A 21480-nucleotide genomic window follows, 5' to 3' on the forward strand; every position below is an offset into this window, starting at 1 on the left:
CTTAAACATCTGCTTAAAATCAGTAAGTGTTGGGGATTTATTTAATTTGAACAAAACTCCCACTTCCACATAGTAATGATTTTATAAATACAGATACTGATACTGCTTATCAATACCCATAAGTTGTTTATATAATTAGTTGCTTAAACAAATGGATACTGCTGCAGTAATGGTTTACAATATAGTTATACAGTCATAAACACTGCACTGCATCTGGTTTATAGTGTTGTATTTCCAAGGGTTGTGAGTGTTACCTCTTTACGTACAACTACATTTTTACAAGCTGCCTGAATTCATCAACGTGTGTCCAGACATTTGAGCGCTGGTCCACAATGATGGACTTGAGTTAACACAGCACAACATCACACATCATAATAGGCCGACTCTGACAGCTTTGCCATCATTGAGGCTCTGCTGGGAAGCCACACCGCTAGATAACTGCACTCGCTTGATTCCCAACTATTCTAGTTCAAAGTGAGATTAAACATAAATAAATATCTATAGCAGCATTGTTTGTTATTGACTTAAGGACTACTACTAACGAGGGGCTAATATCGATTAAAAAACAGATCTCGATAACCGTCCCTATTGCCACATGTTGGACATGAAAACTATCAGACAGGCATAGACGGCAAAATGGAGGTCATAAGAGCTTTACACCAACATAATCCAACAGTCTATAAACATGTAAGTGAAATAAAAATGGTTTAAGGCCAAATATTTATTTTATTTTAATACTTCACTACATGCATTCATATAGATTGTATGGCAAAGAACTGTTCCATGGTCTCTTTGCTGCTAGCATGGCCAAGTCTAACTTCCAAAACTACAATTCCAGAATGATGGTTTCAGGACACAAACAAAAACTACACTGATGTGTGTTTTAATGACCATACAGTGAAAAACATTGCACTTATTCCTGAATTCTGAATGCCGTGAAAAGTTTTATGTACAAAAGCAGCGTCAGGGGAATGTGATGTGAGCAGCCTTTTGGCTCACTGAGACAAGGAGCTGTATGGCTGTTGTGAGACAAGGACAGCACTTTGAAAAGAACCCATCAACAGAGCAATCATCGTAGAGGAGAGGACCCGCAAAGAGCACGGCGAGATTAAAAAAAAAACCTGCTATCAATTTATCAAAGACGCTGCTGAGAGAGAACTTCAACTATCAGGAAGAAAGTGGGGCATTTTCTGCCTAATGACTGCAATTTATAACCAAGCATGTATAACTCCAAGACTGCAAACTTGAGAGCCAATTATAATGAGCACTGAGAGTTGCATCCATTAGAATTCGACTTATCACAATTCAAAAGTGGACATGAATCAAGGGTCCAGGCATAAATGAAAATTTGAAAGGCGCAGGTTTCACTACACAAAAAAGTGGCAAGAGTCAAAACTTCGGAAAGTCATACACACTTGAAAATGACAACCACAAGTACAGCCCAGTCATCATGACGGTTAATGATGCTAAAAATCATGCATCAAAACATTTTTTTATCGATTCATTATTCAGCCCAAAGAACTGAACAATGCTTCAAAGCGTTGACCGTTGCCATGGTAATTGAAATACAAACCAGAATTTGAATGCCGCCTTTCCAAGTGATCATTATTTCATCAGCATTACCACAAAAATCCCATTAAAAATACTTCAAAAGTGTTTCAAACGAGTTGGGTGAGTGACACCAGCTCTGACACTGGGGGTGACTGAGTGAACACATTGGAAGTTGTAAAATTGTCAGCACACCTACAACAATTTTGGAAAAGCCTAACAAACAATACAACTTAACAATAGCTGTTGGCATAGTGTTGTGGTCATTTGAATATCTCTGAATAAACAGCATCACATTGAATTCATTCAAACTTGATTTTTTTTTGGAAAAAGTGACAGCCCTAAACTGTGCTTACAAAGCATAACCTTGCAGTTGGACTCTCTCTTCTCTCTCTCAGGACAAGCCTGACTGGACCCAAGGAGAATATCTCACTTCTCATCGATCCTTTACATTTTTCGGCTGCAACAACTCGTGCAGCAGAATGTAGAGTCACCTACAGTGCGCGTCCTGGAAGTCGACCTTTTAGACCCAGTTCTGGTAAATCTGACTGCCGTGACAAAAAAATTTCATCAATAACACCCAAAACTGATCTCTTTTTTGCCATGGATCCCTCATGTAGACAGTTTTACTGCTATTTGCCAATGAAGATGAGTCATTGCTTCTGTCTTGTGTTGGTTTTTTTTTTCCTCCCCACCCCCCCCCCCACTATTTCTTTATTTTGCTCAGGGGCTTAGGAAGATAAGCTTTTCCAACCCCTCTCTAAATTACAGCTTCTTCACAGAGGCGACATCCGCAGCAAAGCCTGAATGTTATCGCTCCACAGCGGCATGAGGAGCTCTCCATTTTAGATCTCTGGAGCTAAACAGTTTTTTGTTGCTAGCCGCGGGGCCCAGTACACATCAGCGAGTGAGAGGATTCGGCTTAGCAGAGCCGCTGTGACACTCTCCGTGATAACTTTAGCAGTGGCTGTGTTTTTAACACCACAGCGGGGTTGTGTGGTTAATGTGAAAGAATTTGCCTGTGCATGTTTGGTGAATGAATATTAGCGACAAGCTGCGTCGTGTTGACTTCAAATTAATTCCAGATATTAAAATGCTGTGCAGTGTAAATATGTAAATCCGCAGATTAGTCATTTTGTGCCATTAATTACTACATAATGTGAAGTGAGTGTCACTGTTTTCGGAAGTCATACATACAAATGCGTGCCATTGTTCCATCATACATTCAGAGCATTTTACAGTTCAAGATGGTACTCGTACTAGTATAGTAAGTACAAATGTATTGTTTTATGTTATCTCAGAGGCTGCTCTGACATAAATATTTCCCTCTGGAGTATTGTTTGGAACAGTACATGGAATGACAGTATGACAGTGTGAACCGACAGAGAATTATCACGAGAATCTGCAGCTCCCCTTGGCTTTACATAGAAACAGCTCAAATACCTGCTCAGACATTCTCACTTAGACATGATAAAAAAATATATATTCATGAATGTTGCTATGATAATGCTCTTAAAGACAACTTTAAATATTCATCTTTTAACCAAATAAACCAGGTTTTTTACTATATTCTTGAATGGATCATCATTTTCTCTTGTACAATTATAACACTTTTTTTCATTTCGATGGGACACTGGAACAATATAGTCACAGGACTCTCAGCCAATAATAAAAAAATAAATAAAAAATCTGAGCTATAGATACAGAACAAAAATAGAGGGGCAAAACATACAAATGAGGTGGGTACATACCGCCATTGTGGGACTAAATAAAAAAGGCTTATCTTATCTTATTCCACCAGGCCTGTGTGTGCGTGCAGGGGCTCTGTTACTCACTAGAGTAGACCACATACATGTGTGCAAATGGGTGAACAACCACTGCTGGTAGTGACTGAATGAATTGTGCAAAAAAAGAACATTCATCCTAGAGACCCACAGCTTCTTTTCTTGGTTCCCCCATAAATACAGTGTTCCAGTAGACACATTTGTACTTAGATAAAGATCTGATTATTACATTCACCTAAGTTGTTTTGGTTGGTGTTTCTCTATTTGTGAGCAGAATACACTATAAACAGGTTTAGAACATATTCTTGGGATCTATCTATCTAAAAAAAACAAATAGATTTCAGAGGTGATTCAGATACAGAACAAGTTTTTGAGCGCTGGGGAAACATTTAAACTGAGCTCTCTGAGTGTTGTCTGTAGTACCAAAGGTGAGCAGAATTTATGTATAAATAACTTGGTCTGAAATGAGCTTTGTTTCAAAGACAGGAGCAACCGCCACTGGTTTAAATACACTGTTTTTTTATTGCATTGTAGCCCTCTAGCAACAGTATATATCTACATCTAAAATTGTGAAGTTCTGAGAGATTCAAACCCACATAACATATTTTACCATGGCAACTATTTTAACTTAGACATTAATGCATTATTCTCTATCCAAACTATCATTGAAGAGCTGTTTAGTTACCAATTTACAACTGAATTCATCATTTTTTTTCAATTACATACAGTTCCAAAAAGTATCAGACTATGGAATCCACTTGGGCTTGTGTCTGAAACTGTGACTATCAAAAAAGGCTCGATCCTGTAAATCATGTCATTTCTCACCTGAGACGCTGTGATGCATGGACCTGTGAGCTGTAAAAGATGAGAATCACTACACCACAGGTTTGATGACAGACATGATCCTGAGAACAATGCACCATGGGAAAGGCTGAGACCTACAACTTGACAATAAATTAATTATATCTGTATGTTTTTACCAATCCGGAAAAGAACACCTCATCAAATCCACTGCGATTCCTTTAAAATATATTTTAGTTAAGCGTTAGACACCTGAAATTGCAGATTTATACTCAGTCTGTACTAAATGCTCAGTGAGCAGCAAAAACCTAGACTGCGGGGCCTTTAAAATGTTTGTTGAAATACAGTATGCCTGAGTGAGCTGGAACTGCTGACTATGATGAATGGACTCGCCGTTAAATGACGACGGCCGCTGTATTCAAAAGTTGTGGCGACGATGGCACAATTCTTGAGGGAGAGCAGGGTCACAGGAAAAACCTGAATGCTCGCGCTCTGTGCTCACATGGTGATTAAACGCAGAAATGATCCAAAATAAAAGCGCTTCAAACTCAAAGGGGCGATAATGTTAATGAAGCCTTTTTGTAATCTGACTCACAGGATAGTTTTACATGGGGTATTTAAAGGGCTCATTCGTTTCAACAAGTAACAAGAGTTTGAGTCATGCCTCAGACACACTGTCGGCCACACTGGTTCCATATTCACCCAGAAAAACGTTGCTGCAATGACTTTAGCTCAAGTTTCACATCCGTATAGCTGCTCCTGCCTGTGTCCCCAAATTCATATTGGTCAGTCAGCAGTGACATCTTAATGTCCCGACTAGTGTTTCACAAAGGAAGGCAGCCGTCTCCAGTATGTAAACTACCCGAGCGTCTGTCTGAAGCTCCACCGTGCCCTAAGAGTCTGCAGCTCACTTTGATATACTCCTGAATAAAGTGCTTTCCTGCTGGGACTGATAGGAAAACAGAACTGAAGCATTATAAGGCTGGGGAACAAACACCAGCCCAGGTGCTTCTTTGTGAAAATGTTGAGCTGCTTCCCAAAGGAAAAGGGCCAGAGAGAGTGCGCACATTCATTTCTTTACTTGTTAATTAGTCTATCATTCTCTTTTGAGGGCCAACTCCTACGTAACTTTGAGTAATTACTTTTATATTATGTGAGGTCAAGGAAAAGAAACTGAAATGGACACAACACATAAGCTAACATTCTTGTTCACAACTGGAGGCAGCTCTTCATGATGAAAGAAGACGATGAACTCAAAGTGTACGGACAATGCTTTGAGTTGGAGAACAGGCAGTTGTGGAGGTTAATTTACAGATAATCTTGGACCATTTATTGTTCAAATGAGCTGTTTTATGGCTGAGTGAAGCAGACTCTTTTCCATTGAGATATGATACGAGTTCAAGAGAGTAACGTTTTAGCTGATAGTAAGGGGCTGTAAGGAGAATCCTGGATATTGTGCTATTTAGTTTGAGTGCTGACAGGTTGTCCAAGATGCAGATAGCAGGGGACAGAGAGATGTGGCAGTCCTGTAAGTAGGACAATTCATCTGTGACTTGGGTCCAAAAGTGTGTGATTGTTGAACATTCCTGAATGTCAGGTGCATTTTGTGGGCAATGACTGCATTTGTCAGACTCTTTGAACCCCATTTTATGTAATCCCTCTGTGTCATGTTTTGATCTTGTATTGAATGGGCTGTAGGTTACTGTTTGTGCACCTATTTAATCCATAAATGGGCAGTGGTACTGATGGAGAATTGATATCATAAGTTTGTCTTGAAAAAACTGTCTACTGGCCCATTGGTGCATTAAGTCCTTAGATTCATGTCAAACATATAAGAAAATGACAAATATTTTATGTGTAAAATTCAACCAAAAACCGAACCCCTGAATGTTAAAAAATTAAAGTCATGCATCAGCGATGTCAGAAGTAGCTTCAAATTCACCACCACTGTTGTTGAATCAGGTTAATGGGAGTTATCGTTGAGTGTCCTCTAAGATACAAATACAAAATATCACAATACATGGACGAATTGTCCGTGTGAGAGCCTGTATTTTAATTTTGTTTATCATAAAATGATGATTGATTCATTGTTGCAGGGTTTTGCTGAGGGTGGGCCAAGACTTTTTATTTATGCGTGTGCCGTTTTCAAGAATAACAATTTCAATTGAAGCAATCTCCATAAATTCTACACAACAATCGCACTCAACGTGTTCTGTGGAACTATTGTGGCACAGGAACTCACAGGAACATTGCTCTGTGAAATGTTGACTTATTACACAGTCACAATTGGAGGGTGATTATAACCAGCAATTGCCTCATCCGATATTGAAAAGTGGACATTATAATGACTTTGGTGTGAAGTTGTGTGGATGTTGGTCACAAAAGCTGAAAGCTGGATTAATACAGGCCAGACTATCAGCCTTTACCAACAGGCACTGCAGCAATACAACATACAAATAGAGAAAAGATGCAAAGGGAATTGCTACACCAGAAGTGCATAATTAGAAATCAATTTCCCATGAGCACATGAATGCACCACCTGGAATACGTTTCAGAATACCCATAATTCTTGCACCTGCATTACTATGCAGTAATAACCCAACTTTGACTCAGTGTTCCATGTGATACTTATTAACAGAAGATAAGTATGAGCTAAATCAAAAAAGGGTTGACTGGAATTGTTAGTTTTTATCGGCAAAACGTTGGGAAAAGGGTATTATGGTCCTTTTAAAGACCGTCTGGTTATGTTTATGTGATTACAATTCCACACGATGTACAAAAACATGGTTCAAATTTAATCAAAGCTTTCCATCATTACTCGATTATTTTGTCAGCTAAAAAACAAGTGGTATGTCAGCAGAGCAATATAATGTGCATTTCTGTACTGGCTTATCAAAAAACTAGATTTCCCCCTCTGTTGCTAAGAGCTCAGAGCTCACAGCTTTACATACGCAGTCAATGCACACATGCGACAATTCGGGATGAATGAGAGCCGCGTCCAGTGATACTTTTGCATGACAAGCTCCATACGGTGCTCTCTACGTTGACGGTGAATCTTGTCATGTTGTGTTCGGCACTGTGTTGTGACACCACGCAACACGATGGTTTCTTCTCTGCAGACTTTCCACAATAGCGAGTGCAACAGTGCTTTGGTTGACGGCGTACATAATGTTTAAAACACAGCAACCCGCGGCCAGCCCTCCCATCGTGCCACAAAATGTACAAAATGATCCAACGGCGCGGTAGAAGCAAATCGCGTCCAGCAGAGGGCACTGTCAGCAAAGTTTTTGCCTTTGATCCATTTTCAAAATAAGTCAATGTGATGTTTTGCTGTAAAAATGGCAAAAGTGTGAAAAGTGTGTGGAGGTATGTAACTGTAGATGTGGCAAAGTAACGTTAAAAAAAAAGAATCACCTGTCAGCTTAGCTGTTGGATCCACCCATGTGGAGAAGAAAAGGAGGCATCACACAGGCAATGCAACCACTAATAACATAATACTATCACAAGTGTGTGCATGTAAGGTGTTTAAACCGCTTGTGGCTTTTTCAGCCTTTTGAAGAAATGAGGACAATAAAACCATCCCCAGATTTTCAGTGTTATTCAGTAATGGACAAAAAGCACCTGGTGAGAAACACCAGGATGCTGCAACATTTGGTCCCAAATCTGTTCACAAACTGTGTTCGCTGCAAAATTCGCCGATCATCCTCTCCACCTCCGAATGACAAAATGTGCTTGTGAGACAATTTCACCGAATGTTTAATTCATAATGAAAAACTTCTAGGACACCAGACTGGAGTGCCTGCATGTTGGCTCCTCCTAGCTGTTTCTGTTTGGGATTTATTTGCGGTGAGGTAGTGAAAGACAACAAGAGATATATTTTTCCCGAAGAAGGACCATTCTCTCTTTTTCCCTGATACAGTAGACTTGGAGATGAGACTCGTGCAGAGACACCACAAAGGGGTTGAGACCAAATCCCCAGTCATTTTCCACTTAATTTCCGAACTACAATTGCCTTCCATCTCAGCCATTCCCCGTGAACCAGAACTGAATACGAACTGATTTGCTTTCTATTATTTCTGAGAGGATTTCAGTAAAGGAATCCTACAATTTCCATTCCTCCCACCTCTCTGACATAATTTTCCTAGCAGAACAACGGTTTTCTAACATTCTCTGGGAGCCTTCTGAGAGACAGCAACCTTTTCCCCAAGGTAAATCTGGCCTACTTCTACGTGTGTCCTCTCCAGCATCCGCACGGCGTACCATTAAATTGCATTTGTCTTCAATTGCAGGTTATCTTCTCCGTCAAAACAGGTCTATCAATTTCCCTGAGCATTCTCCACCAAAGGCATTAACCCACCAGAGTCACTCTGGCATCAAGAATTGACAGAGCCTGATAGTGATAGCGATGTATCAGATGAGCTTGCGTTGTGACTGCTGGTAATGAGAAACTAAAGACCCGAACAACACTGAATACAAAGAGAAACAAATGATCAAAACATCATTGAGGTCTTCTTTGGCAATAACAGGGTAATTATCTAGTTGAAAAGGACAATTAAACCTTTCTACCAGGCCCAAAAATAACTGCAAATGTCTTACACTTACTGAGCCTTGGACAAGGTAAAGCCCTGTAGCATTTAAACGATGGGAAACAATATCTTTATAACTATTCATTGTTTCTTTGTGGAACTCTGGTCCAAGATAACAGGGTTGCCACCGATGACATCTCCAGGGCAACAGTTTTCACAGGGTGACTAGGACACCATTCAATGAGTAAACCCATCAAGATGTTTTCACATTCACATTCTGTTTTATGTATTCTTAGTGTTCTTTCTAGAAGTCGACCAATATACCAATATTTTCTATGGGCAATGTCATTTTTTTAAAGAAATAAAAGCAATAAAACCTTCTTTTTTTTTCCAAACATGTCTTCTTGCCATGTAAATCATGGGTAAAGTCACAGTGGTGATAATTAAAACAATAAAGCCTAACTAGTTAATTCAAAGTTACATTTTTTGTTCTTCACTTTCAATTATTCCCATAAAGATTTATCCTATCCCCAATGCAACAACAATTAGTTTAACAACAAGCGGCAATTATTGCAATAATATTGTGTTTCGCGATTTATGATCAACATAATCTTGACATGGTAATTTCATATCATGCCACGCCTATCTGATCTAAAGAGTTGAAAGGTGTAACGATCATTCTCTGCAGGTTCATCAATGATGCCCATTTTCCACTGGTCAAATAAACCACCATCTGACTCTTCTCGAAATGGAAATAGATAAAATTAGACATTCACATGTCTAGAACTGAGCTCCAAACTGCCATGTTCACCTGGTGTTCAGGCAATGGGAAACTGTTTGTATCTGCTAATGTTGATGCCACTTTCCTATTGTGGAACGTAATGATAAAAACGCCACTTAAATGTATACAGATTAGTGCTGAATGATATGAAATTGCATTTTTTTGGCATTGTAATTTGATTTGCAATATAACTTTTTACTGTGTTATAGAATTAAAACAAGATGAAGAGTTGCCACATAAGATTCCATCAAGATATTGACTAATATAGTCTAATGCAAGAATTAGTGCTTAAGGATGTATGGTGTTTTTTTTTTTTAATCCAGAAATAGAGTCATAAAATTTAATAAAAATGCAGCCTTTGTTTGTGATAATTGCATTATTTCAAAGTGCAATTTTCATTTGAAAAACAATGAAATGTTCAACCCTAATAAAAATGAAATAATTGGATAGTAATTGTTTAAAGTGGGTGTTTCTTTACTTTTTTGGACAAAATCACTGATATTAAGTGAAAAATGTATATGAAAAACAATATACTGTTCAACTTGTTAAATTCTACTTGTACACATTTGTTTTAATGTGGAGTTAAGTTTAACTGGGACTACTGACAGTGAATGTAGATGGTGATACTTAGGTAAACTGTAGCTTGCACTTGTCAGTCAGTCACTGTTCCATTTTCAAGTATATCACACTGTTGAATTGTGTGTGTGTGGGGGGGGGGGGGGATTTGCTACACTCTGTGCCCCCAAGACAAATCCTTAAATCATTCACATTGTGATTTTTGAGGAGAATAACAGCCATGCAAAAGTCGATTAAAGCCCCCTTGTGGGAGTGAGACTGCTCTGTCTGTCCCTTCTCTTCTCTGCGCTGTCCATGGTGCTGAAGTCTCCTGCCTAACCCAAGGCAGCTTCCTGTACAGACTCTGCAGACTCGGATTTCTTATCCTGCAAGTGTCATGCTACCACAGCTAATCCACAAGAGGGTGGTGATTACAGTGGGTGGAGGTGGCGTTTATAACACTGCTCACTGCTGCCTGTATGTGGTGCCTCATGGTGGACGTCAATTCCGGCAGCAGACGGTTAATCCTATATGAGAGTTTAATGAAATAATCAGCACACAGGGGAATGTGATACAACACGCACATAGCACACACACACAGCAGCAGGCCATCTGTACAACTTAAAGGGAGTTCATTTTTATTTATGTGTTATGTGTTTATTAGGTGGTGGTGCATTACACAAGAATAATCATCAACATGTAAAGATACGAGTTAAGAGCCACTGGCTAAATTACATCTGCTGTCCCTACAGGCAGGTTGATGGAATGAGGGAAAATATACAAGTATAAGTAGGGAACAAAGAAAAAACATGAAGAAAAAACAGCATGTTACAGTTAACAAAGACAGATCACTATAGCACTAAATAATAAATAAGTGTGTTATCGCTTTGTTTTATCACAGGGGAACGTTTTTTGAAAGACTAGGATCACCCCTCCCTCCTCCTTCTTTCTCCTTCTTTCTCACACACTCTCACACCCTCACACACACACACACACACACGGGTTGGTGCAGCTATTCTTGTTAGGACACTATACTGACCTCCATTCACGAGGACAGCCTAACCAAAGCTTTTAGCGCTAATATTGACCAAAACCAATTAATGTTTCACCTAACCACAATTCGAGTCTTAATTCCAACTTCAACCAGAGACTCAGCAATTACGTCCTGTCTCATTGGGATCAGGTTTGTGTCCCCACAAGGACTACTGATCCTGACAAAGTCCTAAAGAGGCAACAAGACAAGTCCACACAACAGAAGCGTCAGCAGAGACCCACAGAACGCGCACGGGATTAGTATGCGTCAGGCGCAACTATCTAACCTTTCAGCTTTCTTGGTCTCCACGCAGCACAGACCGTCCACTGAACATGTTACTTTCTATGGATAATTGTACGCGATTCAAACCCAGGGCTTGACACATCTTCGTGAGACAATATGGGGGGTTTGCATCAGAGTCGGCGCAGCAAAAACGTGCAGCAAAGGCAGAAGTGTAACCCAGATACATATGGATGAACACGTGAATCAAGTCAAAACTGCACATCTGATGTATATGTGGAGCGCAGGGCAGCGACAACTCCTCCACAGTTCAGGTTATTTCTTACCTTCAGAGACGGACGAGTATCCATTGCGCACCACCGCGGGCTCTGTATACAGTATATTCAGTTTCCCCGCTCCAACAAGGCGACAGCCGCTCCCTTTAACCATCCATCCACTAATTCCAGGAGAGCAACTGCAAAAACAGCTGCCGCATATCGTTTCTTTTCCTCTCTCTCTTTCTCTCTCTGCCTCTCTCTCTCGGAAAGAAACAAAACTGCGACGACGAGCTCCACAGCTTCCTCCTGAAGTCGAAATAAATAACTGTATAGCTTCCAGGCGGATTTTCACTTGGAGTGTTGCTGCAAACACTGGACAGACGGCGCTTCCCTCTGCTCTGCTCTCTCTCCGCGGTGCAGCTGCGTGTGATTACTTCTCACTGGAGAAAAAAACAATATGTCCCGGTTATTTCCCCCCACACACCTTCTCTGTCGATTCCGAAGACGAGAGTTGTACGGGGAAAGGAGTAAATCCAAAGTGTTGTTGTTTTTGTTTGTCTAAAAAAAAACCATATATAATAATGCTGGAGTTGATTGTTTGTCCAAGCGCGAGCAGGTGGGGACACTCCGACGCGAAGTCTCTGCATGCGCAAGAGACGGACCGCAGTGGAGCAGCGCGCACACGAACTCTGCGAACAAGAGAGGCAGAGACTATCACAGGGGGAGAGGAGGGGGTGTGAGGAAGAGGAGAGGCAGGTCGGCCACAACTATGGCGCCTTTACGCAAACACACACGAACGAGCCATAATGGCGCAGACACGGACGCACTTGTTTGGCACAGTCGCAGAGAGTGCCGTGTTTTCCGCATGGGCTTAAGGACAGACCACGGATTAGTGTGTGCGCTTAAAGGGTGTTAATCGGTCACGTCTCCAAAGTGACCAATCAGCGCCGCGGCGGCCAGTCTCCTGTCCCTGCTCTTATTATTAGTATTATTATAAATATTATTACTGATGTGTTGGAACGTAGACCCAAGTTGTCATAATCGCGCGTGGAGTCTCTTACTTTCTTTAGTTAGTTTGAGCTTCAGGAATCAGAATTAACTTCCATGTCGGAGGATTTCACAGGAAGGAGACAACATCTTCCTTGAGCAAGAAGAAATGGAGGTCAGGAACCAACTTATGATAAGTCAAGTCATAATTCCAGGGTGCAAAAAAAGTACATTTACTCACGTTGCATGAACTTTAACTACATTAAAGTTTGTTTTTTTTACATGCTGCAGAAGTGAATATATTACAATTATGATTGGACACTAATTTGTATATAGTGTATAATATTTAATTCCGTATCAATATCCACTTTATATAAAGATAGCATCAATCAACATTTTTTAATACTTTATTGCAATGATAAACATTCCATCATTTCTTTTTGAAATACAATCATTTTGAGTTTTGCATTTTTTCATACAAAGAAAATGTAAATAATATTGATTAGTACTAGTAAAAAATAAGTTGTGAACATTACCTGCTCCATATTTGAAGTTATTATGGTGCTGTATAGCCACGGGTGGGGGCTTTGGCCATTTCCATGTTCTTGCCAACTGCTTCATTGCAGTAAAATGTTTTCGTAATTCAATATTCATTTTAATTCATTGGATTCATAACATACACTATTACATGGTAAGTTCAATTCCTTACAGTTATTACAGAGAAACCCAACACAAACACAAAGAGCAAGCACTTGACAACAGTGGAGAGAAAAATCTCCCTTTTAACAGGAAGAACTCTCTCACAGAACCAGACTCAGAGAATATGAACATCTGCCTAGACCAATTGGGTAGGAGAGAGGAGAGCAAGGAGGGGAAGGAGGTTAGTCAAGTAGAGGTGGGCAAAAAAAGAAGCAAGGAGAGAAGAATATAGAGACCAGAAGCATTTCAAAAATTAAATAACATTAATGACAATTATTAGCATCACTGTCATCTTCATGGTCTCCTCCATCATGCCTCCTGCCCCAAACGCCAATCTCTGATTGGTTCCAGCTCCTCATGTGACCCTCAGAAATGGACTAGACATGGATGCATGGTGAATCAGGATACTTTTAGCATTAGCAGTAACAAGTAGCTTTATATATATAAAGTTGGAATATTTGAGCTGTGGTGTTGAAGCTCTGGAATCAGATATGTGTGAAATGAGAACAAAAAGAGGGTGAGAGGAAGAGCACAAAGGGGGAGGGAGAAAAAAAACAAAGTTGTTGTCATTATAAAGTGTGAGTGCTGAGAAGAGGAGGGAGAGGGAGAAGGAGAGAGCGATACAGAGAAAGAGCGAAAGGGAGAGTGGCCTATGGCAGCATAACTAAGTTGAAAAGGGACTTTACATGCTGGAGAAGTTAATACTTATTACACTTATAATAATATCATTTTCCCTCACTCTCCCTTTTGGGGCCCTGGTATTTATTACAGTGTGATGTATGTCAAAGTCACTGGTTTAAATCCTGGTTTAACTAGTAGTTCTCTCTGTGTGGGGGGGGTTTTCCCCAGGCCTAACAGCAGGATAAAGTGACTGAAGAAAGTTTGTAAAAATCACGATGAGGGAACTTTGTTTTGTAAATTAAAATGAAGTGATTAGCCACGGAGTTGCTCCAGAAAGCTAAATAAACAGTTACCTGAGCACTTACCAAGGAATATAAATACTAGATAGTGTTTACATTTAGGAATAAATCTCTGCATAGACACTGTTGTATGTATGACACTCCCTCTCTCTCACTCTCACTCTTGTTGATTGTCACTTCACTTCCCTGGGGATGAAAATTCAATCACAGCCAGAGGTTTTAAGTTTCACAGCCATATCAATTGAGGAAGAAACTGCCTGTATGTCTAAATCTCCTCAGTTTCAGTGTAACAGTGTGGTCACATAGTCACATTTATCTTGTCCAATAGTTTTTTTGTTAGATAAGTATTTTTTATATATATACAGTATTTATATGCATTAGCCTTTACAGCTAAGCCCCTTGTCTCTGTATGCTGGTCCTGTAATAGACAGGTGATGTGTCCAGGATGAACCCTGCCTCTCATCCAGTCTGCTGGGATTAGCTCCATGCTCCCCTGTAACCTTCAAAGGCTAAACAGATGATAATATAATATAATATAATGTAATGTAATGTAATGTAATGTAATGTAATATAATATAATATAATCAATACATACTCCAATGTGCAAGATTTGCAATTTTTAAAAAATAAAAAAAGTGGGTTGTAACCTACATCACCAGAAATGTTCGTCCAAATCTTTTTAAGTTTTTTTTTTTTTCATACAGGCAGACAAACAACCTTTAAATATGTCTACACCAGTTTAACCAGTGTATTATTTTCTGTTCCTTCGTTTCACAAGAAAAACAATTAAAAAAAACAACCTTAAAATACAGTAAAAATGAACAAATGTGTCCCAAAATACACGTATCATAGTCTAACTCAGCTCTGCTGTCACTTCTTCAGAAGTACAGGTTGTAGCTGGGTTGGATAGCAAGTCAAGTCGAGTCCAACATCACAAATGCAATTTGCCTCAAAGTAAGTGACACCCTCCTTTCTTAGACCCTCTCCCAGGATGGACAGACGTGCAGTAGGTGTCACGTCTACAGAAACAAGTTCAGCAGATTACAAACGAAACATTAAATTCACACATAAGAGAAGAAACACATACTGTAAATAAAGAAATGTAAAGGGTAGAAAAATAGCAGGAGCTCTAACAGAAGTAAATATGTGCCATATGTGTCAGAAGCAGTGTCATGATAGGACACAGAGGTCACTGGTATTTCGAAGTTTTAACAATCTCAGGAGTTAACATGAAGTAATGGACCCCGACACATCATTAGTGTTAAAGGGATTCAGTATTTTAGAACCACAACTATATCCTGGCTCTGTAGACAGAGATTGAGGGTGCTTTCATACTAAGCTTGTTGTTCCGAAACCGTGGAGCCCAAAATTTCTAATGGGCTTGTGTGAACAGTTGTCGCAAACATGACCAAATCCGAACAGGGACAGTGTCACTGCCATAAACAACTGTAGTAAACAGAGTTCGAACTACACATTGAAAGGATTCTAGACTTATAAATGGGCTCTATAACCAGGCAGCTTACCGGATGCATCTTTGGAATACAAACTGTCCGGTGAATAGGTCATTATATGCCTCCGGAACACATCTTCTCCTTTCCGAGGAGTCTGGCTGCAGCAGCAGTGTGTCATCATCATCAGATATATGGCATTGTTTTCTCGGCATAGCCTAGTTTCTCAATCACATTGGAAATGTTCATATACTGAACACTGGTGTGTCACATCGAACGATAAGGTTAAGTGCAACGTTGTAGAATATTGCTCCCTGAATTGGAATGAAATACAGGTATGAAAGCACCCTTAATGTACAGTCATTCACTGTACCACAAACGCATGAAAACAAAATGACATTGCACATCGAGAATGTGCTCTCAGCGTAAATGCATTAATGGCAGCTGCCGTCTTACATTAGTTAGGTTTCCATTAAAACCTATTGCAGATTTTAACTTTATATACAGTTTATATGATGTACTAAATTGAGGAATGTCATGGTTTCCTCATCAGTCTATCCACCATTTCCCCAATTTTTTCATCATTTTTTTTTTCCATCCACACCTGCATTATAAAACGACAGCTTTTACACCTGCCTCTAAGACTGTGTAACAATGAATAAATGCCAAATGCCCTCATCATCTTATCATCATATTCACACCACTTGCAGTGAAATTGTCATCCAGATTAGGAAATTGATGTTTGTTGTCGGTTCTGTCACTCAAATGATCATGTCGAGTTTATACCTATTTCATTGCTAACAGCTACATATTAATTATCCCAGCATTTCACCCCCATGTGTCATCCATTGTAGGCCTTTGACTTCAGACCTGTGAGAAAAGGAGAGAGACCAACAATGGAATTACCCCATTGAGTTTCTCATTTCTGTGCCTTTGAGCCAATGTACAGTATGTACCTTTTTATACACGGAAATTATTGATATTCCGTTGTTCAAACGAGTGCGGAATTTCAGTTTCTCCCAATAAAGTCTCCTAAATGTTACACATTGGACCTTTAATAGTAAGGGAGTAAAAGAAAGTTGTTGTTTTTTTCTGCTTCTGATTTTCATCAGCTCGTGTGAAAGTTAGTTTACTGAAGCTGAACAGAACGGGAAGATTTTCTTGCTTTAATATAGAGCAGGAAATATGATTCCTGGCAGCGACTATGTAGCTGCTGGAGTCTGTATGTGGAGTGGAAGTCTCTTCCTTCCGTCCGTCTTCCCTTTCTTTACTCCCCCTCTGTTTGTTATCAATGGAAATGGTTGCTCTTGCATCTCTTGCCCACTGTGCCATTGATTTCATGTTTGGATTCTCCTTTCTAACCTCTTTAAAGCAGCAGTCAGAGGGCTGAAATCCCTCATTATTCCAGTTAGTTCACATCTCTCCAATGGGACTATTACGGATTTTAAAATGAAGGGAAATGATATCGCTACGTTACGTGAGCGTGTAAACACTAAAAGCAGTTGAGGAAATTTCAGCACAGCGGCACGAAAGTTATTTTATTCAAGCAGATCAGGCTTCTGTCACGGTGTAGTTACTGGCAGAGGAACACAATGTTCACATAAATTGTGTCAGTAGCACACAGGCAGTATTTCAAAGTTTGTGCTCGTTTCATGATGCTTTATGAGACGGGTGAAAAGGATAATAAACCAGACTGTCTACTATTTCATGTTGACACATGGCTGTGGTTGTTGTGTCTCTTGTGCATATAGCCTTCCCAGCTCTTGTGAAATTGTCGTCATAATGATCCCAATCATTGCATTTAGCTACATTACAGCAAATGTGCTGGAAGTGGGCTCCAAGTGTCCCATGGGTAAAAGAGTGAGTGCAGAAAAAAAAAAGAAAAAAAGAGATGTTTAATTTCCGGAAGGCACATTACCTGAGGAAAAATCACAGGCACACAGTTCCATTCTAACCAATACAAAATAAAACAATATAAAGTGCACTGTGGAGAAAAAAAAAAATGTTAAAGGACGAAAATACAGACAATAAACACGACACTGTGGACTGTCTCATACCGCGCTCAATAGCAAACATGACAAAGCCATGGCAACAAAGGTTCAGAGCATAAAAACAAGGGGTTATAGACAAATGCAGTATCAGTAAGTGGGCAGCCGAGACAGCCGTGATTATGGTTTTTAGTCGACCGAGTGGGAAACTAAATGGAGACACGATGGAGCAGCCCAACAGCACAAATGGAAGTAGTTCAGAGAGATTTTTATCATCCACTCTTTAAAGCATCATTTGTCCTTAAACCTTGGCCTTGCTTAAAGTAAGATGGGGAAGCAAATGTGAAGAGACTTAATGCTGGATATTTCAGAATTTAAAGTATGCTGATGTATTTCTTAAAGGACATACTGCAGTATTTATATTAGTCATACAATGTTATGAAATGAACTAAACAGGACAAAGGGGAATGACACTAAAGCTAAAAAAAACAGGTAGGACTTAACATTTGTGCAGACTTTTTAAATCCAAACAAATGTCTGTGAGAATACAGCCATTGTCAGATGAGTTCACACAATTACAATTCACGTAATCAGCTCGGCGCAACACTCTGTTTCTCAGTATTAGTGGTGTTTAGATCTGCTGCACACAGGAAGTGATTTATATTATGTCAAGAAGACTGCAGGAGATGTTTCAGAAGTGATTTCTACTGCTCAAAAAAATCCAGCCATTCAGCAGTTTGAGGCCTGTTGACTCCACCCACTCTGGCACTGCTGCTGTATACACACAAACACTCCCTCAGTCGTTGCCTGATAGTATTGCAGGGCAGAGCCTGTTTTCTGATGAAGGATGCAGCATACAAGTGTTCACAAAGACCAAACAGCTACTGCTGGTAAGTTGCTATCACTCTAACGCATTGGAATTAGAGGCATAGAGTTAATTAGGTGATACTTTTCTTATGTGACCAAAATCTTTTTCTCCTCGTTTCCTTAGCCATGTTTTCAGCAAGAGGAAGCATTCATGACCTAGGCTCGTTCTTGTAGACAACAGTGAGAACTATCCCTGTAATGTCAGTGCTTGTAAATGCTGTTTTTGTATTTGTACTCACCCTAAACCTAATTGCATTTGGGATTAATAAAGATGTTGAATAATGGAATACAGAGATGAATAGATGGAGAAGATGCACAGGGAGAGATAAATGGATATGATTCAATTCCTTCATGTTTAATCGTTGTGAAATTAGATACAAATGGTTGAAAGACTGCTGTGGAGAAAACCTTATAAACAATCAAAGTGACCAATTTGAATACATTATAATACATTATAGATGCACTCAAGTGTAATCAATTGTGCCTAAAACATCCACACGAAAAGCTAACTTTTCTTTGATTAGCGTCTCACTTCTTGACGCGTTGCATCTGAAGTGGAGCAGGATTTCCCCTGACGTGTTTTTGTGTGCTCCCTGCTTTCGCAGCAGCCTGTCAACATTACGCTCGAGATTCACGGCCCCCGATCCTTCATTACTCTGCTGTGATCCATCAGCGCTGAAGTGAATAGAGTTCAGTTTGTCACTCCGCATCTATTGATCTCACGTCTCGAGGCAGGGAATCGATTGGCCATCGAGGTAGCGCTGTCCGTGACCTGCCGACACTCTGGCCACTGTGTGGAAAATCTAACCTAATAAGCCAAATAAAAGCAGTTATAATAACGAGTTTATCGGGAGGTCGGGAATTAAAAGGCGTGATTTAGTTTTATGGTCACCACAGCTGATTTTGTTATTCAGTCAGATGAGCGTCGATTAGGTGTGTTAAATTAGCTGCAGTTGATTGATGGGGTTCAGTGTAACCACATCACAACCACAAGGCCCATAACTAATGGGACGATCATGAATTGTTATTGAAGTGTTCAGCAGCTTGTTCTGCCATTTCATGGACCGACCTTCTGATGTCTCATTACACAGAGAATAGAGACTTTTTCTTTGTTTAATAATTAGGCCCTGATGTTTGTGCTTTGATTGTTAGGGCCCATGCTGTGGACTGATGCAAAGACCCCATAGACCCCTTATTTATTTTAATCATTTTTCTTCTCCATTCTGAAGATTTAGCATAAATATTCACAAAACCTTTGAATGCTTTGTTTGGTCTATGGGTTTATTTAAACCTAAAACCTTCCAGAAATATCAGGACAAAAACACCCACTGTGGTTCTAGTTTACAATAATGGTTTATTTTGTAAGCTTTTCTGCTTTGGTTCTGGGTTGAAACTACAAAGAGTTGTTATAATTAATATCTGTACTTCAGCCTTGTAGTTCTTGCTAGATCTTTATCCTTCAAAAAAAAAAATCTGCAATAACAGAAAATAAACTTAACTTGCCGGTTCAAATGCAATGTTCCTCCCTTCATGTTTGAGTGTATCACTTCTCACTGTTTGATCTTGCACAAAAGGAAGTAGAAAGGAGAATACGGCACGAGAATAACATAGATCTGAATGAACATTTGTTTAAAATGAGCCCAGGGTGTATGTGGCAATTTGTCTTCTCACTTTTACCTCTTCAAATGCTGAAAATCTGTGATGGTCTAGTAAGAATTTGTCAAAACAAGTAAATCGGCACAGTTTGAGAAAGGATCTTGCACAGCTCCAGGTGCCTTATTGCTTGTTCAATATTAATGCGAGCCTAAGCAATGCACAGTGTATGAGTGACCTGCTCGTTAGTCAGCTGGCGTCCCCTGCATGTAAAATGCTGGCATGATTCATTTCACTTCTCCAGCAAATCTGTAATTCTGAAACCACAGTCACCCATTTCCTCATCTCAAGCAGGCAAATAGGTACAAAACACAAAACTCTGGACTTCTGGACTGTCACTGTATTTGCCACCATGTACATCTGAAACAGGATGACTCCACGGGGAGCAGTTGCCACTAAATATTTTTTGCAGCGTTGCTGGCATAGTAGTGACAGTATTATTCACTTCAAGAGTCCAGGGTTTGGAGTTTAAACGTTTGTGGCAATGTAGCTTTGACTGTGTCATGAGGCAACAAAATAGTAGCATCCTTTCTATTTTCAGACATTATGTCTATCCACATCCCAACAGTCTTGCTGACCTGACCTTGTAGCCAAGTCATACTCTCCAAAAAAAAAATCATCCACAAACTGGTTAAGTTTTAAAATATATTCTGAAATATTTACTTATTTATAGCAAATTTATAAGAAAAAATGTGAGGGAGAGATACCTCAAAGCCAAGTCATACTTTGTGCATGTGATGTTAATTTCATCATTTGCCCATTACCCATGCACACCACCAGTTTCATTCCATCCCAACTGCATGCACTGTATTGTGCAAGCTCACTTCTTTCCAGTCCAGTTGGTTGTGCACTCTTATTTCAGTCAAAAGAGACAGGGAGGAAGACAGTAACCATGGAAACTTGCATCAGGTGACATGCCGATGTCCGCTGGTACCCATACACGTACAAGTCAGCAATCAAAGAATACAAGGAAACACAAACGAAGGGTGATTTTCATGCGTGGAGAGCTGGACTAAGTAAGTATAAATGGAGCCATGGACTTGTACGTTTGTCCAGAAAGTGGCTTTATACCCCCCGTATAAAGAAGACAGAAGTTAAATAATAATAAATAATAATAATTATAAAAAAATATCCAAGATTTGACCACAGAGACACAAATTACGGCAGTGGCATCTCGTGAGAAGTGCTGCCGATAAGCAAATTAGTAAACTTAAGAAGTGCCAGTACCGTGCACAGGACAGTACTGGCCCACTTCAAGCACTGGATCTTGGTCTTTCATTCAGCATGTTTGTCTGCCTTCTAGTAAAGCTACACACCAGCCAGCAGCACTGCTGATCGACTTTCACAAAAAGAGTAAAATTCTAACCTGTCACACTGGTCATGCAGCACTTAC

General features: G+C 39.8%; 1 protein-coding gene across 2 annotated transcripts in view; it reads right to left on the reverse strand.

Annotated features, from left to right (window-relative positions):
• LOC131445010 (leucine-rich repeat and fibronectin type-III domain-containing protein 2) overlaps positions 1-12347 on the reverse strand; it is a 165529-nt gene extending 153182 nt beyond the window's left edge. For both annotated transcript variants that reach the window (XM_058615770.1, XM_058615771.1), the window contains exon 1: positions 11595-12347. The gene's annotated coding sequence lies outside the window, so the exon portion shown is untranslated. The remainder of the gene's footprint in view (positions 1-11594) is intronic.
• Positions 12348-21480: the final 9133 nt, after the last annotated feature.

The sequence above is a fragment of the Solea solea genome, chromosome 18 (assembly GCF_958295425.1).
Source record: "Solea solea chromosome 18, fSolSol10.1, whole genome shotgun sequence".
Lineage (NCBI taxonomy): Eukaryota > Metazoa > Chordata > Actinopteri > Pleuronectiformes > Soleidae > Solea > Solea solea.